Raw genomic sequence first — 13417 nt, forward strand, 5'->3', positions numbered from 1 at the left:
GAGCGGGGAATGCCACGTCTTCTACCTCCCAAATTCGGACCTGGTCCGGCGTACGCTGATTAGCGACGTACGGGGGACCGAGCTCTCGGACTCTCTCCACCGGGACGGTTATTGGCGACCGTCGGAGTTGTATCGTTCGACTTTGACGACGAACCTCACTTCTCTCCGTTTAACTGCCTCGAAAGGCGGGCCTTATCATTCCTTGTCGTACACTCAAGCAGTCAACAACGTTTTACTGTTGCTCCGTTGCTTGCGCGTTGTCGGATTTTTTATCCACAATATATTAAATAAAGTGGTTTTTTTCCGCTCGTCGTGAGCCGCCGCGAGTGTCCCCCATAGTGTACCACGGGAAGTAATTAACCGCCAGCCTAGTCTGACGTGTTAATTATTCAACATTTTGGGACATAAAATCCTCTCCAACCGCCTCTGGAGTCGATTTTAGAAATCACCGCCGAAGCCCATCATCAACCGGGATCATCATCAGAGTCATTGACGACGACATCCACCACACACCATTAGCGGCGCGCGATACAAATTCAGTTCGCCGTATCGAAGCAAAACGTACAACCGAGGAATTGTTTTGTTCACGCTGTGGACCAGTGGATGGAGCGTGATCACCATCAACGAGGCTCGGATCACATTGTTCGCTAGTGGTAAATAACATTCAAACCGTTTTTTTCGCTGTCTCTCTCTCTGCTGCTTACCCATTTAGACCAACTACTTGTGTTTCTGTGCCACAGTGTGGGTCAAAAAGTTAGTATTATTTTCACGTTTTTTCGCATTGATTTTTTTTTCTTAATTTTGCATCTTCCATATTTTGACATAGAGCTGCAACTTCAATAGACATTCAACGTCACTTGAAAATTACGCCCTTTTGTCGTTAAGTTTTTTCTTCCTCACCATTATTTTTTTTTCTCGCTAGTATTTTTTTTTTCATTATATATATATATATATATATATATATATATATATATTTTTTATCGTTATATATATTTTTCTCGCTATTTTTTTTTTCTTGCTATATTTTTTTTCTCGTTTATTTTTTTTTAGTCTTAATTTTTTTTTTATTGCATTTTTCTTTCAAACTCTGTGTTTGTTTTTATCCGATTTTGGTATTAACTTTTATTTATGGTTGGGAGTAATCCCACCAGTTGAACCAGCCTTGTTTCCTTGCGGTAGAGTGAAATAGGCCTGCATGGAAACAAATGATACGGGCGGGGGTTCGCCCGAATTCGTCCTTTCTTCTGACGACGAGCCGGTTTTAAGCCAGTCCATGGAGTCATTAGTGCAAACCCAGAATACGGAGGCCGTAGATACTGAAGAATTTCCATTAGCTTCACAAACAGCTTTTGCTAAATCCGGAAATATTCCAATGGTTACTCTTGAGAATGAAACACGGCAAATAGTGCACCATTCGCAGAATAGCAGTTCTGCTCTGCCTGTCCATTTAAGTCAATCCCCGGTATTCCCCTCTACTTCTGGTTCTTCATCTGACCCGGCGAACCCCCGTCCGAAAGTCTACCCACCCGGATCTAAGGGTCCCTTTCTGGTTTTCTTTCGGCCCAAACCGAATGGAAAAAAACTTAATAAGTTACAAATCGCTAAAGATCTGGAGAAATCGTTTCGAGGCATTCTTGAGGTTGACTCACCTAGTCGCGATAAGTTGCGTGTTACTGTGAGCGACCGCGACCAGGCTAACAGGATTGCTAACTATGAGCTTTTTTCGCGGGAGTATAAAACTTATCTACCCAGCCTCGAGATAGAGTGCCATGGAGTGGTCACTGACGACAGTTTGACTCGTGCCGCCATCTTGTCTGGAGCTGGTGGGTTTAAAAATCGTGCCGTCCCACTGGTTCCGGTACTTGATGCCGTCCAAATGAATAAGGCACAACTCGACGGTTCAAAAAAGCCGTCAGAATCCTTTAGAGTGACCTTTCCAGGCTCGGCATTACCAAGCGTTCTCGTGGTTGGGCTCCTTCGTTTACCTGTTCGTCTCTACGAACCGAAGGTCATGCACTGCGAAAAGTGCCGGCAGTTGGGCCACACCGCACTTTATTGCAGCAATAAACCACGTTGCGGTGTGTGTGGTGAACAACATGCCGAGGGTCCCTGCAATATGGGGCCAAAATGTGCAACTTGTGGCCAAACGCCACCTCATGATATCAGTGCATGCCCAAAGTACGTGGAGCGGGAGAAACGTTCCATAAATTCTTTGAAGCAGCGGTCGAGGAGATCATATGCAGAGATGCTTAAAAATATCACCCCGGCTGCTGTACCATCTACCCAACCTCCAACTAACAATAACATCTTCGCATCCCTGCCAGATGACGATCAAGGTTCTGACTTTGAGGATGGTGGAGAGTATACTATAATTGAAACAGGGACGAAAAGGAGGCGAGCTGTTGCAAAACGGCACATGCAACAGCGTGCTTCTCAAAACGTTCCTGTTGCTCAACCAACTCTTCGAAACCCTCTGGTAAAGTCAAGGAGTGGCGGAAACACCAAAAAGGTATCGCCTCCAGGTTTTAAATTTTCGGCTGGAGATTTTCCGTCACTTCCAGGAGCATCTAAAACCCCAGTTGCTCCAGTTTTTCGCCCAGAAAGCCAAAAAACTAGTCAACAGGAAAGTCGACAGAATCCAGTCGACCCTTCCGGAAAATTAACTCTTTCTGGGATAGTGGATATCATCTTCGAAACATTGAATGTCTCCCCCGCTATAAGAAGTATGATAAACATGGCACTTCCTTTTGTGAGACCTCTTCTGAAGCAACTGGCTTCAAAATGGCCGATTCTTGAATCTTTCATATCTTTCGATGGCTAACTTGTCCAGTGAGGTCGGAGATATGATTGAAATCCTACAGTGGAATTGTAGAAGCCTAATTAGAAATATAGATGCGTTCAAATTTTTAGTCCACAACACACGCTGTGACATATTTGCTCTTAGTGAAACATGGCTAACTTCCGATAAAGACGTCTCCTTCCACGATTTTAATATTATTCGTTGTGATCGAGGGGATGGATATGGAGGGGTGATCTTGGGGATCAAAAAGCTCCATTCCTTTTACAGAATTGATTTCCCTCCGATGAACGACATTGAAATAGTTGCATGTCATGTTACCATACAGGGTAAAAGTTTCAGTGTAGCCAGTGTGTACATACCGCCCAGCGCTAGGGTATCTCGAAGAGATCTTGCGGAAATATGCTGTGCTATGCCTGCGCCTTGGTTGATCCTAGGAGATTTTAATGCACACGGAACAGCCTGGGGGTCTCCGAAGGACGACAATCGCGCAACCCTGATATATGACCTCTGCGACTATTTCAATTTGACAATTTTGAACTCCGGGGAAGCAACGCGAATTAAACCTCCAGATCCTCCAAGCATGTTAGACCTCTCAATATGTTCGAATTCACTATCATTGGATTGCACGTGGAATGTAATTCAGGATCCCCATGGTAGTGATCATCTGCCAATCAAAATTTCAGTTACCAATGATTCGTGTCAGGCTCGCCAGATCGACGTCGCGTATGACCTCACGAAGCATATCGACTGGGGTAAATATGCTGAATTGGTCTCAGAGGGCGAGCAGTCGGTTGACGTTCTTCCACCGCAGGAAGAATACCATTTCTTGTCCGGGTTAATCGTCGAAAGTGCTCTCCAAGCGCAGCGTAGGCCGGTTCCGGGAACTTCGATACGGCGAAGACCCCCCACACTGTGGTGGGATGAAGAATGTACCGGAGCCTATCGCGAAAGATCCGCCGCGTTTAAAACCTACCGGAAGCGCGGTACACGGGAGAATTATGAGTGGTATTCCTCTCTTCACAACAAATTCACGAACCTCGTGAAGGCGAAGAAACGTGGTTATTGGAGGAATTTCGTCAACGGTTTATCGCGGGAGACGTCAATGCGGACTCTCTGGACGGTCGGAAGGAGAATGCGCAACGCGGTATCGGTAAATGAGGATCGAGAAAGCTCGCCTCGATGGATTTTCGATTTCGCAAAGAAAGTCTGTCCGGATTCGGTCCAAGTACAAGCGAATATTCGTCGTAATCCACCTGAGAGAAATGCGATGGATTCACCTTTTTCGATGCTAGAATTCTCACTCGCGCTTCTGTCATGTAACAACTCTGCCCCAGGAATGGATAGAATAAAGTTCAACTTGCTCAAAGGCCTCCCAGACGTCGCGAAGAGGCGGTTGTTGAATTTGTTCAATCTATTCTTGGAGAGCAACATTGTTCCGGATGACTGGAGACGAGTGAGGGTTATTGCCATCCAAAAGCCTGGGAAGCCCGCGTCGGATCACAACTCGTACCGCCCTATTGCGATGTTGTCGTGCTTACGGAAGTTGCTAGAGAAGATGATTCTCCATCGGCTCGACACATGGGTTGAATCGAACGGCCTTCTATCAGATACTCAATTCGGTTTCCGCAGAGGCAAGGGAACGAGCGATTGTCTGGCGCTGCTTTCTACAGAAATTCAACTGGCCTACGCTCAAAAAGAGCAAATGGGCTCAGTATTTTTGGATATTAAGGGGGCTTTTGATGCAGTTTGCGTTGATGTCCTTTCAGACAAACTCCACGAGTGTGGGCTTTCTCCGATTTTAAACAACTACTTGTACAACTTGTTGTCTGAGAAGCACATGTTTTTCTCTCATGGAACCTCGGCAACTTCACGAATTAGTTACATGGGTCTCCCCCAGGGCTCATGCTTAAGCCCCCTTCTTTACAACTTTTACGTTAGAGACATCGACGAATGTCTCGTGGAAAATTGCTCGCTACGACAGCTTGCGGACGACGCCGTGGTTTCTATCACCGGACCAGAGGCGGAAGCTCTGCAAGGACCATTGCAAGATACTCTGGACAATTTGTCTGCTTGGGCTGTAAAGCTGGGTATCGAATTCTCTCCGGAGAAAACTGAGTTAGTTGTCTTTTCTAGGAAGCGTGATCCAGCCGATCTAGAGCTTCAATTTTTGGGTAAGGAACTCACTCAAGCTCTTTCACATATGTATCTAGGGGTCTGGTTCGACTCTAAAGGCACCTGGGGAAAGCACATTAATTATCTGTATCAGAAGTGCCAACAACGAATCAACTTCATGCGTACACTCACCGGAACATGGTGGGGAGCCCACCCGGAAGATCTGATAAAGCTTTATCGGACAACGATACTGTCGGTTCTCGAATACGGTAGCTTTTGCTTTCAGTCCGCCGCGAAAACACACATCCTGAAGCTAGAGCGTATTCAGTATCGTTGTCTTCGGATCGCGTTAGGCTGCATGAACTCGACGCACACAATGAGTTTGGAGGTACTAGCAGCAGTACTCCCTTTATCAGATCGTTTCGTGGAATTGTCGTTAAGGTTCCTCATCCGCTGTGAGGTGCTGAATCCATTGGTAATTGAAAATTTTGAAAAGCTAATCGAACGATTTCATCAAACAAAGTTTATGACAGTGTACTACTCGTACATGACTCTGGAGGTTAACCCTTCTTCGAATGTTCTCAACCGTGATTGCTTCCAAGACATCTCCAATTCCACTATAGTTTTTGATCTGTCCATGTTGCAAGAAATCCGTGGAATTCCAGATCTGCTCCAATCGGAGCACATTCCAAAAATTTTTGCAAGCAAGTTCGGTCATATCAGTTGCGACAGAAGGTTTTTCACTGACGGGTCAAAAACAAATGATTCCACTGGATTTGGTGTATTTAATGAGCTTCATAGCGCCGCCTATAAACTTCAAAGTCCTTGCTCAGTATATGTCGCAGAATTGGCGGCTATACACTACGCATTAGAGCGAATCGCCTCTCTTCCCTCTGATCAATATTTCATTTTTACGGATAGTCTCAGTTCAATTGAGGCTATTCGCTCAATGAGGCCGGTAAAGCACTCCACGTATTTCCTAAGCGAAATACGATCATTTCTGAGTGCTTTATCGAATCAAGCATATAATATCACCTTGGTCTGGGTCCCTTCGCATTGCTCGATTCCGGGCAATGAGAAAGCGGACTCGCTCGCCAAGGTGGGCGCTATGGAAGGCGATATTTATAACCGTCATATCGCCTTCAATGAATTTTTTTCGATTGCTCGTCAGCATGCCTTGGTCAGCTGGCAACAAAAATGGGATGCAGGAGAATTGGGCAGGTGGCTTCATTCAATTCTCCCACAGGTATCGAAGACGGCGTGGTTCAAGGGGTTGGACGTGGGTCGAGATTTTATCAAGATAATGTGTCGACTTATGTCCAATCACTATTCTCTGGGCTCGCACTTCTATCGAATAGGGCTCACAGATAGCAATCGCTGTAGCTGTGGTGCAGGCTATCAAGATATCAACCATGTAGTGTGGGAATGCCCCGAATACGGTATTGCCAGATCCGATTTATGTGCATCCCTCAGGGCCCGAGGGAAACCAGAAAAGGAAGACATTAGAGATGTGTTGGGTAAACTTGATCTTGAGTACATGAAGCTTGTGTACGACTTCTTGAAACAAGCTGAAGTCTTCGTTTGATATCCCCGTCTTGTTGTTCCACTTGTCCACCTCGTCTCCCTTCGAAAACCGTTTGTTTGTATCGTTACAGGTTGTTTGTCCACTCTACGCTTGACCAGCAGCAAATATGTCACGCCATGCTGCAGAGAGTCAACGAAAAGCCCTATTATCCCATCCCTTCCTTAAAAACTATTGTTCCCTCTAACCTCGACCAAACCGCGAGTTTTACGGTTCCCCAAAGCTAACCTAGTGAATAAGACACAAACATGAAATTGTAAAAATGCTTCAAAATGAATTCGGCTCCGTTATGCCCGATGGCGCATGAGCCTTTAATAAACGATTAAGTAAAAAAAAAAAAAAAAAAAGAAAGGCGGGCCTTAGCGGACACCCGAGCTCTATTCCGTCCTTCCTGGACGAGGTTGACGCCTGATGACGTCACGGAACCCCGAATTCGACTCCGCTTGTCGAGTTCTCACACTTGCACCAGCCCGTACAATAAAAAGCGCCTAAGCGCTGGAGAAAGTCCAACGCGAATAAGATTTTTAAGTTAAACAACACGAAAACACTAAAATACACTTAATAATTACCTTTTTATGTACTAAAAATAAGTACGATATAGAACGATCGCGAACTCGGTCTCGCAGACCGGAAACACGTACTAATCAACTGCAGAGAATCAGAAAAAACGTTTAGGACACAACACAGAGAATTCACTATTTCACTAAATTACCTTCGGTACTAGTAACGAAGGGCACAATTGAACTTTGGAACGAATTAACTTTAAACTTTAACTTCCAAAAAGCGCGATCACTTCTATACACCAGCCTTGTAGCGAACGAAATGACCGAGCTTGAGTCATTTTGCTGTTAAGAAACTTACTCTAACAATCCCCCTATTCTTTTAGTAAATTGCGCCAATGAACTATTCGCATGGCGATTGGAATCAGTTGGCGCCTATCTAGGTTCGTCAAGATGGTGTAATTGAGATACATATTTTCAGGAGCCATTACTGTACTCACTACGTCGTTTATGGCATATGAGTTAGCCGAGACACAAACCAAAAGTCGACATACATAATTTATTGCTAACACAAATCAGTCACGAGCAAATTCAGGTTACATTCAGGGTTTATATTTAATTCAAAACATTTAGTCAATTTCTTAAAATATTCTAATAAACTAAAACTAAATTAAACGAATTCAAAAGCATTTTGCTTAAAAAAGAGAAAAACGTCAAAACCGCTTTTCTATCTACTCCATTCAATACAAGCAAATGCAATTCAACTTTTATTTTTCATTTTTATTTGTCAAGTGTGTGAATCAAAACCAACATTATTTTACTTAAAGAAGAGAAAAACGTCAAAACGTTACAATGTTTTCAAAAAATGTTCATTATTTTCTTTGCTAATCTAGCATTTTAACAATAATACACTAAAAATTTATGCATTACATGCAAAAATTCTCTTCAAGTTATGATAATAGCCGCTTCGATCACTCACCAGCATTCTTTACCATTCGCCATTCATTCATTCGCGTGCGATCGAAACTGCGACGAACGGCAACGAATATCGAAGTCAAACAATTTGCGCATCGCTTCCCACTGGTGATGGGGTTGCATGTTTGATCACGACTATCCGTTTGCTGCATCTTTCTCGATTTGCTTCAGCAAAGAGGAAGGAATATGAAATGAGTGAGGCGAATATACCGATCCTTGTTGTCAAGTAAACTTTCAAACTTATGTCGAATTCGTTTTTGAACCTGGGTTGGAACTGGATTGGCGGAAAATGTGTAAACAAACAAACGTCAAACAAACTTTAGTACAAGAGAAACCGAAGTCGGGTCGGGGTTGAAACTGTGATCTCATCCAGTTCCAACCCAGGTTGGAACTGAATCAAAAACGAAAACGACATTATCTAGCTCGCGATCCAGAGCAGATAGAAAAGTGTGAAAACCGCCGCGCAAAGAAAAAACAATGATAGAATAACATTGACGACTAGCTTTTTCATTGCCGGTAAAGGGTTCCACGAGGATAAACTTCAATGATAAATAGTCAACCACCAACGTTTTTGTCATCCTTTTTGTTCCTTGTAAACGAGCGGCGACCGGCCAAGGAAACGCCACTAGGAAGTAGCATTTATTGGTGTTTCAGCGCGTATGCTATTGTTGCACCGCAATAGTTCTGCTGCTTAATAGTAATCCCAAGTAACACGCTTGTCACATAAGGGCGGAACAAAAACCTGCTGCTGTAACTTTTATGTGACAAGTGCGTTACTTGGGAAGGATTGACAATTCAGAGGTGCGATGTTTGATCCCAGATGCCAACTTTTTTGTACATATATTGAAATTCATATTTGTGTGCTACTGTGCGACAACATAGACTCCGTCCACAGACAAACAGACGTAACACTCTTAAACATGGCTTGGAACGTGCATTTAAATATCAATTCAAATTTCATTTAATTTCCACTATCCTTCCACCAGAGGCGCTAGTGTTCGATCGTTTTGACGTTTGCCAGTGTACACGTTGCTGAATCATGCAATCGACAGTATCTCGAGCGGTTCTTCGAACAGGTGGCTGTGTGCAATAGAAATGCACTAGAACTCCAATGGTGCTATAGTCACTTTTCCTATTTAATTACCGTCAAACGGGGTTACTTGCAACAGCGGTGTAACTTGCAATACGGTGGCATACACTAAATGTGAAGTATTTTCTAATAATAATGAAAACTAGTATGCCCTTCTATTTCGGTTATAGAGATTATGTATACCAAAGATCGATTTAGTGGAAAAATTAGTTTTGTTTCTTTGTTTATTGTTTAGCTACACTGTTAAAACGGTTTGCTCATTTTATGTCATTAAAACAAGTATGAAAATCGTGTTTCACCTCTCCCCTATGGTAAGTGCGATAAGTCTGATGACCTTGGTAGCAGTTAGGGTACCTAATAGTAAGCTTAGCTAAACGATAAAAGTTTAATAAACTTATCGACTAAGTAATGTAAAAAATCATTATTATATTCGTCAACCACTATGGGGTAACTTGCAACAGTTAAATTTGACAAAACCTTCTATTATTTATCTTAATTTTACGATATTTTTGACAGAAATAACCGAAACAGATCATTTCTTGATTACGTAACAAGCTCATTTTCACATGACAACTTATTTTTTACATTTTTTGAACGTGATTTTCAAACATTGTTAGGAAATACCAAATTATGGAGTTTTATTCATGTTACATCTTGTTAAAGTAATTTTGTTTAGTTTATGGGCGCTTTAAAACAATCACCAACATCAATTCTGAACCTAGATGGACTAAATTATTTTAGCCGAGTACCTTGGCCGAGTACCCAAATTAACGACTTTAATATTTATAAAGTTCAATAGATGTGTTTCAATCAACACACCACTACACCACTTCAAACTGAAAACTACTTAAAGATGACTCACTCTACCTTTTCAAGAAATGACAATTGTCATTGTTGACATTTTGTTTCGAGTACTGGGCTGCAAAACGGTGAGTCGAAAAGGAGAGCGTCCAACATAGTTCTGATCCTCACAAGTTCCTACCTCATGCTTCCACGGGTCAAGCGATGACAAAGACCGCCAGCTAAGAGTTGTGTGCTTAGCTGGTAGTGCAGCCTGGGCACTGTTGTCCTTCTGATTTCAGCTAGATTGAGGAGGTACGATCCGAGCGTCTTCACCAAGGAGGTGCGGCTCAAACAGCGTCTGTTCTGGCATCCAGCGGCTGAGTATGAAATGCTCCTCCACCGGAAGCTATACCTAAGGTGGCAGTCCCACCACGGTGGATAGGGGACCTTAGGCCAACAATCTACTGTCTCCGAAACCCAAAAAAAACGTTACTGAAACCGAAAATGAAAGATTATTCGGCCCTCTGCACCACCGTGGGTGCCCAGGACTGAAAGTAAGTAGTAAGTACAATGTCACGAAATCCATATATATTTTATATTTGAGGGACGTGAGACCTGGTGTTAAACGATGTACTCTCACTTGCAATAACTATTAACCCTATCATGAAAAATTATATGTCAATTGGTTAGTGTACATCTTAACAATGCATTTTTCATGCATTACATCAAAAATTTACAATACGACTAAACACTAGAATGTTCGTGCTGTTTAATGATAGCTAACTTAACTTCATGTCCTGTGTTGCAAGTTACCCCACAGATGGGGAAACTTGCAACAAGCATGTATTTCGCACCTCCTGATTAGGTGACAACATATTTTGATAAATCAATTGCTGCATAGTATTCTACTCTGGGTAATTAGCGTACACGATGCTTTACAGGATGGTTCAAATGTTTAGATTTTCAATGACATTGCTTCAAAGTCGAAAAGTGTTGCAAGTTACCCCATTTGGCGGTAAATTAATTACTTTTATTGTAATAATTGATTGTTTTTAAGTGTCCAGCTTGAAGAGCATCACTTGTTTTAGTAAACAAAATTTGTTTGACACTTCTAGTACCGCTACTGATGCTGTAAGGGCGTGGCAAACTAGATGTTTGTCACACGAATAGTCGCGATATTGGACTTCTGTGGCTAGTTATTCTACTCTGTGTGCTCAGGAAAAATATACCGGGCAAAATTTTTTGATGAATTTCCTCCACAAATTACGTCTGTTTGTCTGTGTTTCGTTGCTTAGCGCACTTGAGCGAAGAGCGAAACAAAACGACAAAAGATTTCATTTTTCTTAAAAATGCAAGCCCTTCATGCAACTAATTGTTGAATCATCAGATTGCTCTTGACTTCCTGAAGAACTTTACCCAAGACGACCGTCTTCTATCTGCTCTAGATCCCAAGATAGAGAAGTTTGAAGCTTTACTTGACAACTAGCGTCACCTAGCGGCGTAATCACCAGCTTATTATTAATTCACTAGATAGCTCTTGATTTCCTGAAGAACTTTGTCGAAGACGACACTTTTCTATCTGCGCTGGATCGCGAGCTAGAGGCAAAATCACCACCTAACAGCGAAATCACCAACTAAATGTTAAATCACCAGATAGCTCTTGACTTTCAAAAGCACTTTGCCGAAGATGAAACTTTTCGATCTGCTTTGGATCCCTAGATAGCGGAGTTTGAAACTTTACTTGACAACTAGTGCCACCTAGTGGCGAAATCACCAACTAATTGTTACATCACAAGATTGTTCTTGACTTCCTGAAGAACTTTGCCTAAGACGACTCTCTTCTATCTGCTCTGGATCGCGAGCTAAAGAAGTTTAAGATTTTACTTAACAACTAGCGCCACCTACCAACGAAATCACCAACTAAATATTGAATCACCAGATAGGTTTTTACTTCCTGAAAAACTCTGACGAAGACGGCACTTTTCTATCTAATATGGATCGCGGGCTAGAGAAGTTTGAAACTTTACTTGACAACTAGCACCACCTAGCGGCGAAATCACAAACTAATTGGTTAGCCACCAGATTGTTCTTGACCTACTGAACAACTTTGCCGAAGACAGCATTGTTCCAAATCAAGTAGATCTTGAGATATCGCAAGCGATAACTTATGAGTTCTTCTACTGGCGAGTGAACATAAGCAACCACTTCTACATAGCGCCTCTATCGGCCAAATTGTCAACTAATTGGATGTTAGTTCGCATTGTGTGGTAGATCTATTCTAGTACTACAACTTTGCCAAAGAAAGTATGGTGCTATCTTGTAATACTCCTGATATATTCCCTCACACCCCCAATTAGGCGAAATCCCATAAGCTCTGGGATTCCTACAACACGGATTCCTACTGCACCCCCGAACTAACCGTGTAGTAGGAGTCTAGACTGTATTGCGTTCGTCACTGGATTGCCCGTGGTCCACCCAACAAATTTGTCGAAGGCACCACCTACTTAAATTATCACGTTATTGAGATACACACATATACGTTTGTACTTTTGCATCCAGTTTGTATGCACACTAGCGCCGCCTATCGGTTGAATTCCTACTTACTTGGTTCGTCACTGGATAGCCCGTGGCCCAGCCAACAACTTTGTCGAAGACACCACACAGTTAAATTATCACGTTATTGAGATACACGCATATACGTTAATACTATTGCATGTAGTTTGTATGCACACTAGCGCCGCCCAGCGATAGATTTGCCAATGATTTAGTTCATCACTGGACAGCTCTTGACCATGCCAACAACTTTGCCGAAGATACCAAGTTTTTATAAAGCAATATCGCAAGAATATTTACAATCCTAACTATCTCATTTTTATCAGGTACTTGCGTCTCCATTTAGCGACGGGTGGTAACGCCGCAGATGGCTGTTACCACCCTCTTCAACACGCAAAACGTGCAGTGATGCCAATTAAAGAAGTTAGAAATCTTGCGAATAAAATGTCCATTGTTTCGAAATTTAATAACGCCCTTATCTTAAGTGCAACTTAAAAGTTGTCTTCTAACAAAATGTTCCCTAATATATCCACTAAATCTTCAGGGGGAGAGCGGATTTTTAGAGTTGCTTTAATGTGCCTTTTTCTTCAAAAGTTTGAAAAGTTGGATTTCCCCATACTGAAAAATTGAAATTCCCATATAAAACTTCAAGTCGATTGCGGACTAGCTTACCAATTTTTTAGAATTTTTAAATTTTGCAGGGCTTGGGTCCATTTGCAACCATTTGTGACTATTCGGGATTGTGTATTCGCAATTTTGCAAAAATCGACACGGCCTAATGTCCATGTCGTCCGCTAAGCACAAAAATTGCCGGGATTTTGTGAAAATCGTTCCCCGGCTGTTGAGCCCGGCTCGTCGCATAACACCTTCCAGAGCTTGTTCCAGAGCGATATTGAAGAGTAGGCATGAGAGTTCATCACCTTGTCACAGTCCCCGGCGAGATTCGAATGAACTGGATAGTTCACCGAAACCCTAACGCAGTTTTGCACACGTTCATCGTTGCTTCAATCAGTCTAGTCAGC

Source organism: Aedes albopictus, chromosome 2 (assembly GCF_035046485.1).
Source record: "Aedes albopictus strain Foshan chromosome 2, AalbF5, whole genome shotgun sequence".
Taxonomy (NCBI): Eukaryota; Metazoa; Arthropoda; class Insecta; order Diptera; family Culicidae; genus Aedes; species Aedes albopictus.